Here is a 15,145-nt window from a genome sequence, read left to right as displayed (position 1 = left end):
GGAAAATGGCTAAGTTTTATCAAGGCAGTCATCCCACAGAAATGAATTCTTGGCCACATTGTAATATGATTTGATCTGTAGAAACACAATAGCTCTCTGATACCCACTTTGATTCTAAAAACCCAAGTGGCAAATTCAAAGACAAACTGCCTAAGTGAATCCAGGGTGGTGGGACCGGAGAGGAGTTTGATTAGTCGAGACAAAGTTGGGTGTGTTTGTAAATGGATTGGGAGAGTGAGCTAAAATAAATGTATTTTTGAATGCAAGATTAATCCATGTGTATTACAGGGGAAAGTTTCCACTCGTAAGCTTACCACTGAGATAGTACATTTGTTTAGGATTCCCAGATTTCCTCTTATATGTGGAAGTGAGTGTTAAAGGCTCAGTGTTAGGGTGTATTTCTAGAAGCTGGGGACCAGATGGACAGTTGGAGAATCTAAAAAGAGAAGAGACAAATTTTGGAGGGCCTGCCCAAACTGCGGCCTGTTGGGGATTTGGAGGGCTAGATTGATCAAGTGAGGCGAGTCAGTTGGAGGGTGCAGATGAAGCAGCAGACACAGGGGGGGATGTGCATGACTGGGATGCTGGGGGGCACCAGGAGGTAGCAAAAGAGATGGGATGGATGCAGCTGACGTCAGAGGGAGAAAGGGGATCATGCAGAGGGCTTGGCTGTGCAGATACATTTATAATCTTTCAGCCTTCCAAAGATTATTAACCCAAATTACCTTTCTTGCTTATGCCAGATGACTTAGTACCTCATATTCTTACTAAGTACCTGCCATGTTAGAAATAAACATTTGGGAAGCAAGAGTGATTTTTCTCTCTTCGTTTTAATTGCCATTGTGATGTACTCACGGCCTGACATTACATGACGTCTGGCTTAGATCAGCCCCTGGCGGAGAGACCCAGGCTGATTTAGTTCCTGCAATTATGCCCGCCTCTAACAGGGCTCTTCTTTTTGTGGGACATGCCCTTTGAGTTGTTTTTCTCCTATAGAAGTAGTGGTTCCTTTGGGCCCTCTATGCATTCTTGCCCACCGGCCCCGTATGACACACATTGGTGAGACAATCAGCCAGGATTAGGGGCAAGGTCAGTGACCCTGAAACAGAATGGAATTCATTGGCAACATGGGGGTTGATTCCATGAAAATCATTCTATGAGTACCCTACTCAGCGACCCCAACTGCTACAGGTATGCGCCTGCCTCCCATCCCAAATGATGCTTCCAGTAAAAGCAGCAAAAGGGAACAAACACACAAACAAATGTTTTCTGAATGCCCGCCTCTGTATGGGGTTTCACCCAACTGCAGGCCGCCTGTCAGCTGAGAATGGAGACTGGTCATCAGCCCTTGTGTTCGGTCTGCAGAGGTTGGCGGAGCGAAAACAAGCTGCATAACCCAGTGCTGGCAGCTGGTGAGTGAGGGGCGAGGCGCTGGGTCAGAAACTGCAGAAAGCTCCACGTTTGTGGGGTTTACGCAGTTGGACCTCAGGGGAAGGGAGCGTGAATGTTAAACGCAAACCAATACTAAGCCCGTTTGGAAATATAAATTCAAGTGTGCTTTTTCCTAGCACACGTGACTATGACTGTTCCACGGAAAGAAGAATGTGCTGCGTGCTACCTTTGAACCTGTCCTCAGGCTTCCACGTTCACCAAGGATACCAAGGCAAGTAAGTGACTGCTTGCGTCTGCGTTTGGGGCCAAGAGGGAGGTGGAGAGAAGGATTGCAAGCTCACTATTACTAAGCTGCTCCTTCTCATTCCTCCCGAGAGGAGGAACTTGGCTGTGAAGCCACGGAGGCTGGAGGGGTAGAGGCTGGGGCGGGAAGTGGAGGAAGTGGGCAGGGGGCGATGCCGGGAGGGCTGGGGGAGTAACCAATTCCTTCGCTGGGGGCAGGTGGGAGTCTCCAGGGTCATTATCGGGCAACCCGGGACGGCGAGGGAGGAAAGAGATTTCCGGAAGTCTCCCGCTCCCCTCGCGCCTGCTTCCCTGCTTTTCCTAGCGGCTGATGATGGCATGCAGCAGCCGCAGAAGGAAGGATGTATTAAACCGAAAGAAAGAACCCCTGCCACTCGCCCCCATGACACCGACTCTGAACTGCCGCGCTATTGTGGCAGCAGCGTGTTGCAGATTAACAGGGGCTAGAGCAGGAGGCAAATCAGATTCCAAAAGAGCTGACTGTTTTCTTTAGCACTGAGAGCCCAGTGAGGCACAGGTTCCATATCAAAGGAAAAGGAGATCAGGTCTGTGCAAGCTCAGACCCAGCCCTGGCAGGCAGTGGGGGTGGGTCCAAGTCCCTAAAGATGTCAGTCAAACACCAGCTGAGTCTCTAGACCTCATTTCTGTGGCCCTTATTCTGAGCAAGTGTGCAAAAAAAAAAAAAGTCTGTCTTCTAGGTCTGCAAGTGTAACTGTTGTTTCATTCTGCTTGCTTGCTTTTCCCTGCGTAGAATTCCCCATAGGGAAGGCGTGGGTCTTCACTAGCACAGAAATGAGTTTTCGCTTCCTGAACACAGATGTCAAGGCACTGGAGAAAATGCCAGGGGCAAGCATCTAAGCTTTTGGGGGTTAACTGTGGGCCTCCAAATTTGCATATAATGGAAGATCATCTGGTAACACCAGGGTGCTTTTTATTTCTCGCTCCTTCTGTCTGAGAATACTCTAGGGGAAAGGTAAATATCTTGATCCTCTGTTTTCAGGTGGAGCAAGAGAAGCCCAGCCAGGAGGAAGTGATTTGCTCACTGACTTAGGATGAAAAGGGCTCACTTTGTGATAGAAATACCTATTTTCTGTGCATTCTCAAGTTTTGCCTGGAAGGAGTGTGAGAGTGAGTTGCAATCGGTCATGTCTGATGTCTGCCCTCTTCCCTGTTGAGAACATTTTCTCCAGCTAGCAGATCTCACTGAGAGGACATGAGGCTTTTCATCAGACACCTGGCCCCTCCATATTTTTTCTGTGTTTTTCTGTTTTTTCTGCTGCCCAGGAAGATGTTTATTGTTGTTACTACTGTGGCATCTCTCTTATATTTTCTGTGAAAAGGCTTAGGAGTTTTCAGGAACTGGGGGACACCAGAAAGGGGTACAGAACAGAAAAAGAAATCTTTAGTTACTCTCTTCAGGAGCGTTTCATGCTATACAGCTTGTCCTCTCTCCTATGGAACCCTAATAATCTTTTGTGTGGAAGGGAGGAGACCTTTTGTCCTTGGGGAGGGGGTTGGCTCCTTGTTTGAGGTGGAAGGAATTTGCTTTATGTCTGCCTCTGTGGGTCTTGTGGCTTTTCTTTCATCTCCTCAACTTCCCTGTGAAAGAGCTGTCATTTGCCCATTCATTCACTGATCCGCTTGCTCACTCATTCATTCAGTGAACATGTGTCGAGCACATACTTCCAGTGGAACGAGTCAGAATGCTGTTGTTGAAAGGTACGTTTGTCTAAATATCACCTTCCAGTTCTCTGAGACCTACCACGCTCTGGAGAGCGCTGCTTCCTTGAGCAAGGATGAGCAAGCAGAGATCCATCGAGAGAAAACTCTCTTTGGCATCTCCATTCTTCCCTAGTGAGTGGTCAGTACAGGCCTCCTGTGCAACACTCAGGCCTGCAGACTCCTAAAAGGGGTGGAGGATGTCAATTCTGAAAATAATAGCAAAAACAGCTCATGTGGAGGGAGCTCATCGTGCTTCACAGAAAGCGTTCAGGTGCTTTAGCAGAATGAGTTCATTTGGGGATTAGTCGGGCATGAACTCAAAGCCGTGATCCCTCCTAGGTGGGCCCTTGATTAGTGTTGCAGATCAAGATGCCTAAGACAGGCCCCCTGACTACACAGCAGCACAGCGGTGCTTACGAGGCACTGGACGCGTGACATGTTTCACCCAAAACGCAGCCGTCACTCACAGTTGTGCTATGCACAACACACATCCGAAAATGATCAGGTCGCCTCCGTGACACAGGAGGAACACCCATCCTTGGAACTGTTGTTTGTCCAGCTCAGTCATCCTCTTAACTGCTCGCCAAGCATGGTCATCCTCTCACAAAACAAAACCAACAACAGTGGGAAACTGATTTATAAAAAATCAGAAGAATGATGTTTGTAGGGCTTGAGCCTGGTTTCAGGATTTTTGGTTATTTCTGTTCCTGTGGGTGTTTTCTTGGACCCCTTAAATTAAGAGTGCGTGCGTGCGCACACACACACACACACACACACACACACACACACACACTATACTGGCCCTCAAATTTTGACCCTTGTGCCATTTATTGTCAGAATTCATGGGATCCACAATCACAGGATCCAGAACCGAGTTAATCTTTGAGGAACAAATTGTGGCACATTGTGTTACAGATCTAAATGTCATTGTCGGGGATTTATGATCTTCCGTGATTATTTATTTAGTTTCTCTTGTCTTAAAAAAAAAAGACAGCTTTTAGGGTCAGCCTTCGTGACAGCACTACGCATCACCACAGCGTCAGCCCGGCCTTTGCTTCTGCTTCGGCCTGAGCGTGATCAGGAATTTGACGTATCCCCAACCAGCTGGTCACCATCTGTGTATGCCACTCCCTCCATTATAACCAACCAGGGTTCTGGGGAGGGGAGACCCAGCCAACCCAACTGATGCGAATGGATTTCTACTCTTCATGTTCGAGCATTTTGGGTTTGAGAAAAATCCCAAACACTTCGAGCCCCGGGCACTTTTTCCATTAATTTCTTCAACTGATGTGTATGTCAAGGGAAATTTAATACGAAGGTTTCTGATTCATTTACACTTAACTCATCAAAATATTGTTCTCTAAGAGGGATTTGGTGTCCAAGAAATCTTAAGAGCCTTTTTATAAGCTTTTAAACTTCTTTTAAACGTGAAGAAACAGAAGTTGCAGTCTCCCCAATGTAAACAGGAGTGAATCTCTGGGGGAGAAGGGAAGAAGGGAGGGCGGAGGGCCCCAAGACACACTGACCTCAGTCCCAAGGAGTCGCCAGCACAGAGCCCACTATTTTCCAGCCGCCTCCTGGCGCTCAGCATCTCACCCATAATCAGGGCCGCTGGTGGTTCAACCTTTTAGAATTCTGAGGGCAAAGGTGAGCTCTTTTAAGGGTCCTGCAAGTTGGCAGAGAAAAATCCCAAGTGTTCTCCAGAGAAGGATATAGACTCCAAAATTTTACTTCCAGCCAAGACCCTTTTTTTTCCCTTCAAAGAAAGTGCTCATAATGTATCCTTTCATTTATAATTTTATGAAGGTCTCAATTGAACATGTAAAGAAAAGTGGAAAAATCTAAGTTGCCGGGGATGTTTGGCATTCTTCCCTTCTACTAAAATTTACTTTTTCCCCCAAGCAAAATGGTTTCAGAGATTCTAATAAAAGGGTGAGGGGGACAGTGAGGGCAGCTGTCTGGGATCAGAATCTTCACAAAATTCTTTGTGTATTAATTGGTTAGGATCTGCTTAGGTTTTCACCCTATGTCACTCGGCTTCCTACGTTCAGAGAAAACTCCCTTACATTTCAGAATACCGTCGTTTCTGTCAACAGGCACGCACATGTCTTACCTTGTTTATCTGTGCATCTACAAAGTGGGCAATATTACAGAATCTAGCATCTCCTGTTTAGATTCATTTGTTTGTTATGCATTGTTTTTAGTTTCCGTTTTCTAAAAAGAGTAAAAGGCTTTAGAATAATAGATACCATCTGTGATGAAAAATTTTGTTGTTTTTGTTTTTATTCCTTATAGTTTTAAGCAAATGCAGAAAGCATGCACATTCAGAAGAGGAACCAAGGAAAAATGTTAGCTGTCTAACACTTCTCTTCCAATTGATCAAATACATGATTAAGTGGAGGCTTTTTTCTCAGTCTAAGATTTAAGTTAATGCTATCAGCAGTATCTGTGCTTCTCCTGCCTCAGTTTAAACAGATTCAGGCCATGTAAAAACTGATGATTTACTCAGAATGAGATATATTTTCTTCTGTTCTCTTACATGATTTCAGGTACATGCCTTACCTGCAGGTCCAAAGCCAGTAGAGATTCTGTGTGCTCATTATTTGCAAGGAACTTTCCAATGAAGCTCCTTGAAACACCTGTTTTGTAACCTGGTCAAATGTATATTCTTGTCCTGCCAGCTTACTGGGTAAGGAATGCCTAAGATTTCTGTGTGGTGGGTGTAGATGTGGAGATTTTTGAGAAATATCAATTTAGAGATTCTTCCAGGAGTTCTAAAAGGAATATGAAAAAACATCCTTCTGAAAAACAAGGCAGACTTCTGGGTACATTAAGATACTCATCTTCCACTTATTATTTAAGTCTCTCCTTTCTTTGAAGTAAAATTTCAAATAGTATTATTATCATATCCATGCCAACTCTATTCTAATTTGTTTCCCTATTAAATTATTTCATTCTTCTAATTTTCCTTCTTTAGAAAAACAAAACAAAACAAAACCCAAATATGACTTATATACCTTTACAACCACTTTTGCCTTTTAAAAAAATTCTTTTTGAATGTTTAATTTTACAGCATCCCCTAAAACTTCGGTGTGGGATGTGCCTCTCATCTATCACAAAATATTGGGACTAAGGTCTCCCATACTGCTTTGTGCTGCTTGGCTTCTCGTTTGGCAAAGGAAATTCTTGTCCATGGAGGGTATATATTTTCAGCAAGGTTTTTCAATTTTTTTTTTCTTTCTTGAATCAAAGTTCCTCTATGAAGGAAAACCTACTGATGTTAATATAGCTGACATTCACTGAACAATTACTTCGTTAGGTTTGTAATCGTTCCATTTTCCTGTCTCAACTGCTACATTTAATAATTGAGAAAACCGTGTCTCCACGAAGTCCCTTGATGTCGGTATTGGTTGGATAAACTAGCAAAGCCACTCACAGTGCCAGGTCACTTGAGAATGTTGTCCAGACCATCTCCCTGCAATGATGTTTGTTAATGACCCAGCTTCAGAACAGGGACTTTGGACTGAGAACACATAACAGGGCTGTTCACAATTCTGTGACGTGGACTTTTTGATTGTATGTTCATAGGAACACTTCTCATACCCCCAGGCGTATTTGCTCATCTTACGTGTATATTTCTAGTTATTGTTTGTTCCTTGATTCACTCACTTAACAAATGCTGACTGTTGGGTGGATAAACTGGAAATAGAAAGATAAAAAAGACAGAGTGCCTGCCTGGCCTTGAGTTTATAATCTATTAGGGGAAATCTAGGAAGAGATCATTAGAAAATCATGTAAGGAGGTCTAATACAGACATCTTGCAAAACCCTTCACCTTGATGACTCTCAACTTGGATATGATCTCCCACTTAGGACAGGAATATCTCATTTTGCTAAGAGGGCAAAAGAACCTTCATAATGTATACGGACGCCCCAGAGCTAACGTGTTTTCTGCTCCATACACTTCACCTCTGGGAGGTCTTTGGTTTTGCCACAAAACATCAGATGGCCCAATTCAAACTGCGATTCCTATTCTGAAAATACGTCAATTATGCCGAGAGGATTGCTTGTATTTTCAGGACCCTTGTGGCTCCAGTTTACTGGAGGAAGAGAATTTATTTCCACTTCTAAAACTTCATTTTTGAATGTTGAACATTGTCTACAATCTAACAAGGCTGACTCTCTTCGAGCAATGGTAAAAGCCCCTTCCCCAAATCGCCCTCTTCTTCATGGACCATTAAACTTAACAGCAGAAAACACCAATTAAATGATCATTAGCTTGAGGATGAATAATTATGCTTAGATTCACATGATGCCTTTTATGTTCGAAGAACTGCTTAGGCATCACCTAATTAATCTACAAATGAAGACTCCTTCCAACATTACTCTATAATTAGATAATCTCAGGAGGAAACAAGAGGATTGCCAAGGGACAGTTGGGCAGCCTCGCACGCCTCTACGGCATTTATTTTTTCATTGCTCAGGTAAAGTGGCCAGACCTGAATCCAATTGCCAACTCATTCTGCGTATGTACACATAAATTCTTTTTTTAAAGAGCAATGTTATATAACTGATGAGCCTTTGGAAACAAAAACAAATGAATACCCAAAGTGTTGCCTTTCATCTGAGCCTTTGGGGTTATTTTTTAAGACTTTATTCCCCATGAACAACAAACTCAAGTCCATGATATGTGGCAGACTCTACTTTCCCTCTGTGTGTGTGTGTGTTTTGGGGGATAGAGAATGAATTGTTCTTTCAGGCCTTGATTTTCTGAGTATTAAGGATTTAAGATAGGGCAGATCCTACATCTGTACCGAGAAACTGAATGACATTTTTGCAAATGTTTTTGAGAAGCAAATGTTTGTGATGTTTATTATCATTTATATGTTTATATATCAGATATTAGAAATCTCTTTGGTGTAATGATGGATACAACACAGTGGAATATATTTTTGTAAATTCATAACCAAATTATAAAAAAAAAAGCAAGAACCATTAGCAGTAGCCAAATACAGTCCTCAATGTTGTCATCTGTATGTTGGGTTGGTGGGTGTGTGGTAGTAAAATATTCAGCCTCTGTGGTTATTGATCTAATTTTTCCGAAGGAAGTACAACCAGTCTTCCCAGGGATGCAACAATAAGTGAAGTCAGTTCAAGTTTCTGGTTTTAGGTGGTTTCAAATGAGCTTGTGTTGAATGCTAACATTTCTTTAGTTGGGCAGCTAGCTTGTATATGAAAATTAAGCGTTTGGTGGGAAACTTTCCCCTTAATTTTTATTTGTATTAATGTCTCTTTCCCCCCTTCACTTACTTGCAGTAAATTAAAGTGATGATCTGCTTTTAAATTACATTTTGGTAAGGGAATGTCTTAGGAAGTAGCAATTTAATTTCCTCACTATGAATATGCAGTTTCCAACCTGTTAAGATGAGCACAGCTTTCCCATGCCACACAGACATTCTGATATGAAATTTGGAAACTTGGGATTGTTAGAAAAGCTAAAAAGCCCAGACTGCACTCAGTTTGGTCAAAGATAAACAGAAAACATGTTTTTTTTATGAAGAGATTAGATGAGTTGATGGAATCAAGCCTAGACATCCACATAAGCCAGAGTGGAAAATTATAGGCTAACATACATCTGATATCAAAGAGAATAACTCTCTCCAAAAGCCCTCACTTTTTATTTGAATCAAGGATTCTTTCTTTCTTATAAAATCAGCAACTCCTAGGATTTTATAAAGAAAAATACAACCCTCAAAACAGCATGGGTTTTATCCAACACTTCTGTGATTTTCAAAGGACCAGATCTGAAACTTTAATCATCTCACACTTAAGGATTTTTTATGTGTTTTAATCTGTGGGGCATGTCCACAGACAAAGTAACTCCTGAAAACAGAATCAACCTGAACTCCCAGCCATATTCCTCTGTCAAATCAAGAAAGTCAGTTTGGCCTTGGGATTTTACAGTGTCCCCAAGTAGCCCTTAAATTTATGCAGTATTCACTCCCAGGTTTCTTTTGAAATGTACTTTAGCTCTTGATTAATTCAATCATGGACAATTATTTAGGAAATTCAATAATCCTTTTCCAAGTGGAACCTTTCTTCCTGGGCTTCCTTATAACTTGGGATGATGACTTAACTGGTTCACACAACCTATGGATCCCATGCCATGAGCCTGTTTTATAGGGGCAGTATAGTAGGTGCTGTAGAGCCTTGAATTACATTTGGAACATACATAGGAGCCAAGATAATGCCTTTGAGAGTCACTGATGGCCTTTGACACTGTAAGTTACAGAAAATCACTGCTAGTCTCCATCTCTTTTCAGGGGCAAATAGCAAAATGATATACTAGAACTCATCGTTTAGAGAATCAAGCCTTGATTCTCTTCAAGTTACTTAGGCAAATATCACTGTGTTTTCTCCTTAGCTATAGAATGACACTGGTTAACAACTAAAAGTTTATTAATTAACATTTCAGATTGTACCCCAAATCACTTGGAAGTATCATAATAGAGAAGGAACAAGAACATAAGCAACAGAAAAACAGTCTAGAATAACAAACACCTTCTAATAAGGAGAGCAACAGTTGATTTCACTCATTAGCTAATATGCTACAACTTTGCCCAGAGGAAGAGGCTCTTTCTTAGCTAGTATCTGGTAATGGTTTAAAAAGCATAGGTTTAAACATCCTGACTTGCCTGGATGGCTGTGTGATTGTGGGACTCCTCAAGCTTCAGTCTGTCATCTGCAAAATGGGATGCACAAAGTACCAGATATCCTGGCTTGCCTGGACCTCTCCCAGTTTTAGCACCAAAAACCTCAGATTTCAGGTGACTCTTCAGTGCTGAGCAAGCCGATTTAGTTGGTTACTCTATTGATGAGAAACAAATGAGGAAATGCGTGCAACATATATGGCGTGGTGCCTGACACCTAAGAGAAGTTTAATTTATTTCAGTCTTTATTAAATGAATTGGAAAGTGTCAAACTTTATCTTTTTCTCTTCCCCCTCATACATTTAGGTTGTGCATTTTGTAAAATAAGAAGGAAACAACTTTCCAAGAGCAGCTGTCAGAGGTGGTCAGAGTTGTCCTGGTGACCACGTGGGACTTGGGGCGGCGTGTCATCCATGCTGTCCTGAGGGCGTTCTAGGACTGAGGGGGCCATGTGGATGGGGTGGGAATTGAGCTGCTATATGGTATATATGGCGAGGGCATTTTGTTCTTGCTTCCTCTGTGCTATGATGATTTACCTCCACATGAGCCTTCTTCCCAAGGGTATTTTCAGCCCTGACTCTCTTGGGACCCAAATTTTCAACTTCATACCTTTTCTCCTAACCACAATAGCCAACACAAATCAAAATACATTCCATGCTATAAACTCTAAGCACTTTTCTGCTTCTGTATTAACTCATTAAGCCTAACAGCAAGTCGTAAGTGACTTGTTTTTCCCCATTGCACAGGTGAGGACACAGAGACACAGAGAGATGGGAAAACTTACCCAGTAGTTAAGAGTTAGTTTGCAGGAGGTGGGATGCAAATCAAGGTGGGCTGATCCCCTTTGGTCTCACTTTACTGACCTGTAAAATGGGCTAATAGTAACCGCCCATCTAGCTCACAGAGCTGTGGAAGGAATCAAATGATTTGAGGTAAAAACCCATCTGTGGATAAAATGAAGGTTCCTGTGGCCAGGATTCTCACCTGGCCCTGGGTGGCTAGCTCACTGCACACATGTGGGCAATGCATCATTATTGACTCTATATAAAGAGCCCTGCCCAGTGCTCTGGGCGACACGTGGGCACGGCTGCAGGAGAGCAGAGCAGAGGCTGGAGTGGTGGCAGCGCCGAGGACAGAGGCCCAGAGGCAGAGATCGGTTTGCTGCATGCAGCTTGCTTTGAGTGAATGCAGTTTTAGTTACTGACTTGCTGCCACCGTGGAAGTAAAGTTGGTATAACCCTTTCACTCCAAGACCTTTCTACTATCATTTCTTTGATCTCATTGAATCCATAGTGAACTTGCCTGGGGCTGAAACCCATTAGCAAGACAATTGGTGACAGTCAGCAGGGTTCACTGGTGACCAAGGAAAAAGAGCAGGTGCCTCATGGAAGGAGTGTTTCAGCGGCCGCACCTGTGGACAGGGAGACACTCGAGTGTCCCCTGTGGACATGTGGTCCTGGAAAGGGGTGGGGGATCAGGGTCCACCCCAAGAGAAAGAATATTTGTTGCTGACTGAAATGGCGTCACTACGAGGTGCTGTGCAAATAGTAAAGGATGTCGTGGCAGCGTGAGAGGCAGCGACCCGAGAGGAAGCAGTGTGGGTGCGCAGGCTGCCTGGTGCCATGGGGCAGGTGGAGGATGTAGGGGAGCCGTCAGCCCCAGAAATGGAGGAGCGGAGGTGTGATGGACAGGAGGGGCTGGAGGCCCTGCCAGTGCCGGACGCCACCCGGCTGACAGCTGGTGGGGAGCCCGAAGGACTCGGCAGCCACGGGTTCCTCCAGGAGAGGCCCAGCCCCTCCTCAGGCTGTGGGGCGCTCCGAGCTCTGCTCCTGTCCTCAGGCTCCAGCACAAAGGGAAATACGGTCTGCTTCTCGGAGGAAGAATTTAAGGGGCCTGTGAAGGTCATGAGGGCCCAGATGTGGGTCGGCTTGAAAAGGCAGGAGCAGATGGAGAGAAATTGGACTGGAGCTGTGGCAGCGACTGGGACCGGAGCGGTGGTTCCGGCTGCTGAGGACGAAGCAGAGGCAGAGATAAAGCAGCAAGACCGGCCCGTGTGTCTGCAGGACCTCCTGCGGGAGAGGCTGGAGAAGGTGGGTGTTGTGAGGCCCACCCGCGGTCCTTTAGGTAAACTCCTTTGAGTAGAACTGGTTTGCATACAGCCAGGGTGTGGCAACGGATCTCCTCAGACTTGAGGGTTATTATAATTTGTTGTAATTTTTGTTATTCGTGTATTGTTGTAGATTGTGGAATTTAATTACAATGTTCCAGCTTCCTTGTACAGAGACCATTGCAGAGGATTGAGGGCACATAGATTGAGGAGAGAATCCTGGAGGAGTGGATAAAATGAAGGTTCCTGTGGCCAGGATTCTCACCTGGCCCTGGTTGGCTAGCTCACTGCTCACGTGTGGGCAATGCATCGTTATTGACTCTATATAGAGAGCCCTGCCCAGGGCTGTGGGTGGCATGGCTGCAAGGCTGCAGGAGAGCAGAGCAGAGGCTGGGGTGGTGGCAGCACCAAGGGCAGAGCCAGAGGACAGCTCTGTGGGCCGACTGTGCGGGCAAAGAGGCCCAGAGGCAGAGACCGGCTTGCTGTGTGCAGACTGGCTCTGAGTGGATGGGATTCTAGTGCTTGACCTGCCACCATGGGAATAAATTGGGTATAAACCCTTTCACCCCAAGAACGTTCTACTGTCATTTCTTTGGTCACACTGAATCCATAGGGAACTTGCCCGGGGCTGAGACCCATAAGCAAGACACCATCACTGTCAGCTTCTAAGTGTTAGAGAAATGCACCTTGAGTATTCATTCACCACACTTTTATTTGCTCACTCTTGCTGCTTAGTGTGAAATGCAAACATTTTGGGAGATTGCAGGAGTGCTCTGACAAAGTAGGTCCCTGTAGCTGTCCTGCCAATGGGTTTCTGCCCAGGACAAGTTCACTATGGATTCAATGAGACCAAAGAATGACAATGGAACGCTCTTGGGGTGAAAGGGTTTATACCCAACTTTATTCCCATAGTGGCAGGCCAATCACTAAAATCCCATCCACTCAGAGTGAGTCTGCACGCAGCAAGCTGGTGTCTGTCTCTGGGAATCTCTGCTTCCATGGCCATCTCAGTCTCTGTCCTTGGCACTGCCACTACTCCAGTCTGCTGTCCTGCAGCCGTGCAACAGCCCTGTGGCCATGCCACTATGTTACCTGGAGCACTGGGTGGAGCTGTTTATATAAAGTCAATAGTAACATATTGCCCACACGTGTGTAGTGAGCTAGCCAACCAGGGCCAGCTGAGAATCCTGGCCTTAGTGGGAACCTTCACTTTATCCACAGTAATCAAGGACACAAAGCCTCATTTACTTGAAATCTTCCCCTTGAGGATGAAATTTAGAGCAAAGAATTTTCCCAAACTTCTCACATCAGTGATGCTCCTGTCTCTGACCCCTTCCCAGTAGCGCTTTTTGCTCTGAGACAACAGAACAGAAAAGGAGGTCCCTAGCATCACTGCTGCTCAGTACAAAAGTGAACCCTGCCACTTTGAGGATGGGAACCAGACGATAAAGTTTAGGTGAGGACTTCGTCACCATTATGCAGCTCTACCTGCAAACTAATTAGAATTCAGGACTGTTTTGCAGAAGCCATTCAAACACCGACACCCTTAGAACACAATACAAGGAGCAGAACGTGCAGCTTGGGCTTGCTTTGGCTTAGAAGGCTCGGCCGAGACAGCGTGTGCACACTGCCGATTATTCACTATTCTCCAGGCCCTGTTTAGCACGCGCCCACACAACACTCACTCTGATTAATGGGGGCTATGTATGCACACTGACATCAGCATCGGAGCTCAGGGCACTAGAAATCTCCCCAGGTGTGGCTAGTTTATTTTCAGGTGTGGACAGGATGGTCATTAGAAACAGAGCCAGACTGGGTCTCCTACCGAAACTCAGCACCTCCGCCGCCCCGGCCCTGGCAGCGTTCTGCTGCCTGCTGAGCCTGCTGTTTCCTCGCCGGGCAGGCAAACCTGTCACTCAGCAGAGGCCTGGAGTTCTATGGAAGCCTCAGATGTGTCAGTATCAGTCAACTAATGGAAGCCATGTGTTTGCAGAATGGAAAAAACCTGGCATCTTAAGGCCCCAGACGTGTCTCCCTGTAAATGGGTCTAAAACAGAGGCTTTTTTTTTTTTTTCAGTCCTTTTCTCTTCTTAGTGGGTTGTCGGTCACCCTGCTGGTTAAGTATTGATAATGCTACTTGGAATGACCCCACTCCTAAGGTGAAGGACCCTTCCACCAAAGGCAAGGGAAGCAGCTAAGATTTATTGAATACACATTAGATCTTATACAATTTATTAGTGTAAAGATGATCACAACAGTTACATCAGGGACTATGTATTTAGTGCATAGACTTGCGAAGAGCTCTATGTTGGCTGACTTCTTTAATCCTGACCCCAGGGAGGGAGGGAGGTATGGTCATCCCCATTTTATGGGAGGGGAACACTTCTTCAGGAGGGTGGAGTCACATTTCCGCTGGTGGAGAGGAATGGGGAGAGTCATTACAATGTGTTTTTTTTCTCTCCATGGCACAGTAAATTGGAAAGATAGGAATTACAATGCTAGTCTTACGGCTAAGAAAGCTGAGATTTAGAGAACTTGAGTAAATTTTCCAAGGACATGCGGCTGATACTGACAACAGAGGGATGTCAATACAGCATGGAACAGTACTTAAAAGTCAGTGTAGTCTGCTGTGTGTTACCCCAGAGCAGAGCTTCTATGGTAAGAGGGGCAGGATTTCCCAAGAAACAGTCAGGGATGTGTGCTCAGCTTATCACTGGAATAGCGTAAGCGTAAAAAAGAGGGAGTGACATTTTTTTAAAGAATGTGGTTATTTCATGGAAATGCCAAAATATCAAAATACCTATTTGGGAAATGAACAGAAATCTTGTGGGCTTCTCTCTTACTGTTTTATAGTTTTGTATCTTCAATTAAAAAAAAACAAGGTAAAAATCTCAGTGGCTGACAATAACCAA

At 44.6% G+C, this 15,145-nt stretch overlaps 1 long non-coding RNA gene across 2 annotated transcripts in view; it reads left to right on the top strand.

Annotated features, from left to right (window-relative positions):
- The first annotated feature begins 1,572 nt into the window (after positions 1-1,572).
- The window catches only part of LOC118919842 (uncharacterized), a 56,278-nt gene continuing 42,705 nt past the window's right edge, over positions 1,573-15,145 (top strand). Inside the window, exon 1 of one of the 2 annotated variants that reach the window (XR_008997435.1) lies at positions 1,573-1,667. This is a non-coding gene — a long non-coding RNA (uncharacterized LOC118919842). Of the gene's footprint in view, positions 1,668-4,312; positions 4,537-15,145 lie in introns of those variants that run through there. The other variant, XR_005027683.2, reaches the window with a different exon arrangement.

This window comes from Manis pentadactyla, chromosome 4, assembly GCF_030020395.1.
Source record: "Manis pentadactyla isolate mManPen7 chromosome 4, mManPen7.hap1, whole genome shotgun sequence".
Lineage (NCBI taxonomy): Eukaryota > Metazoa > Chordata > Mammalia > Pholidota > Manidae > Manis > Manis pentadactyla.
The sequence above is the reverse complement of the archived record's forward strand: the minus strand, read 5'-3'. Positions and strand labels throughout refer to the sequence as shown.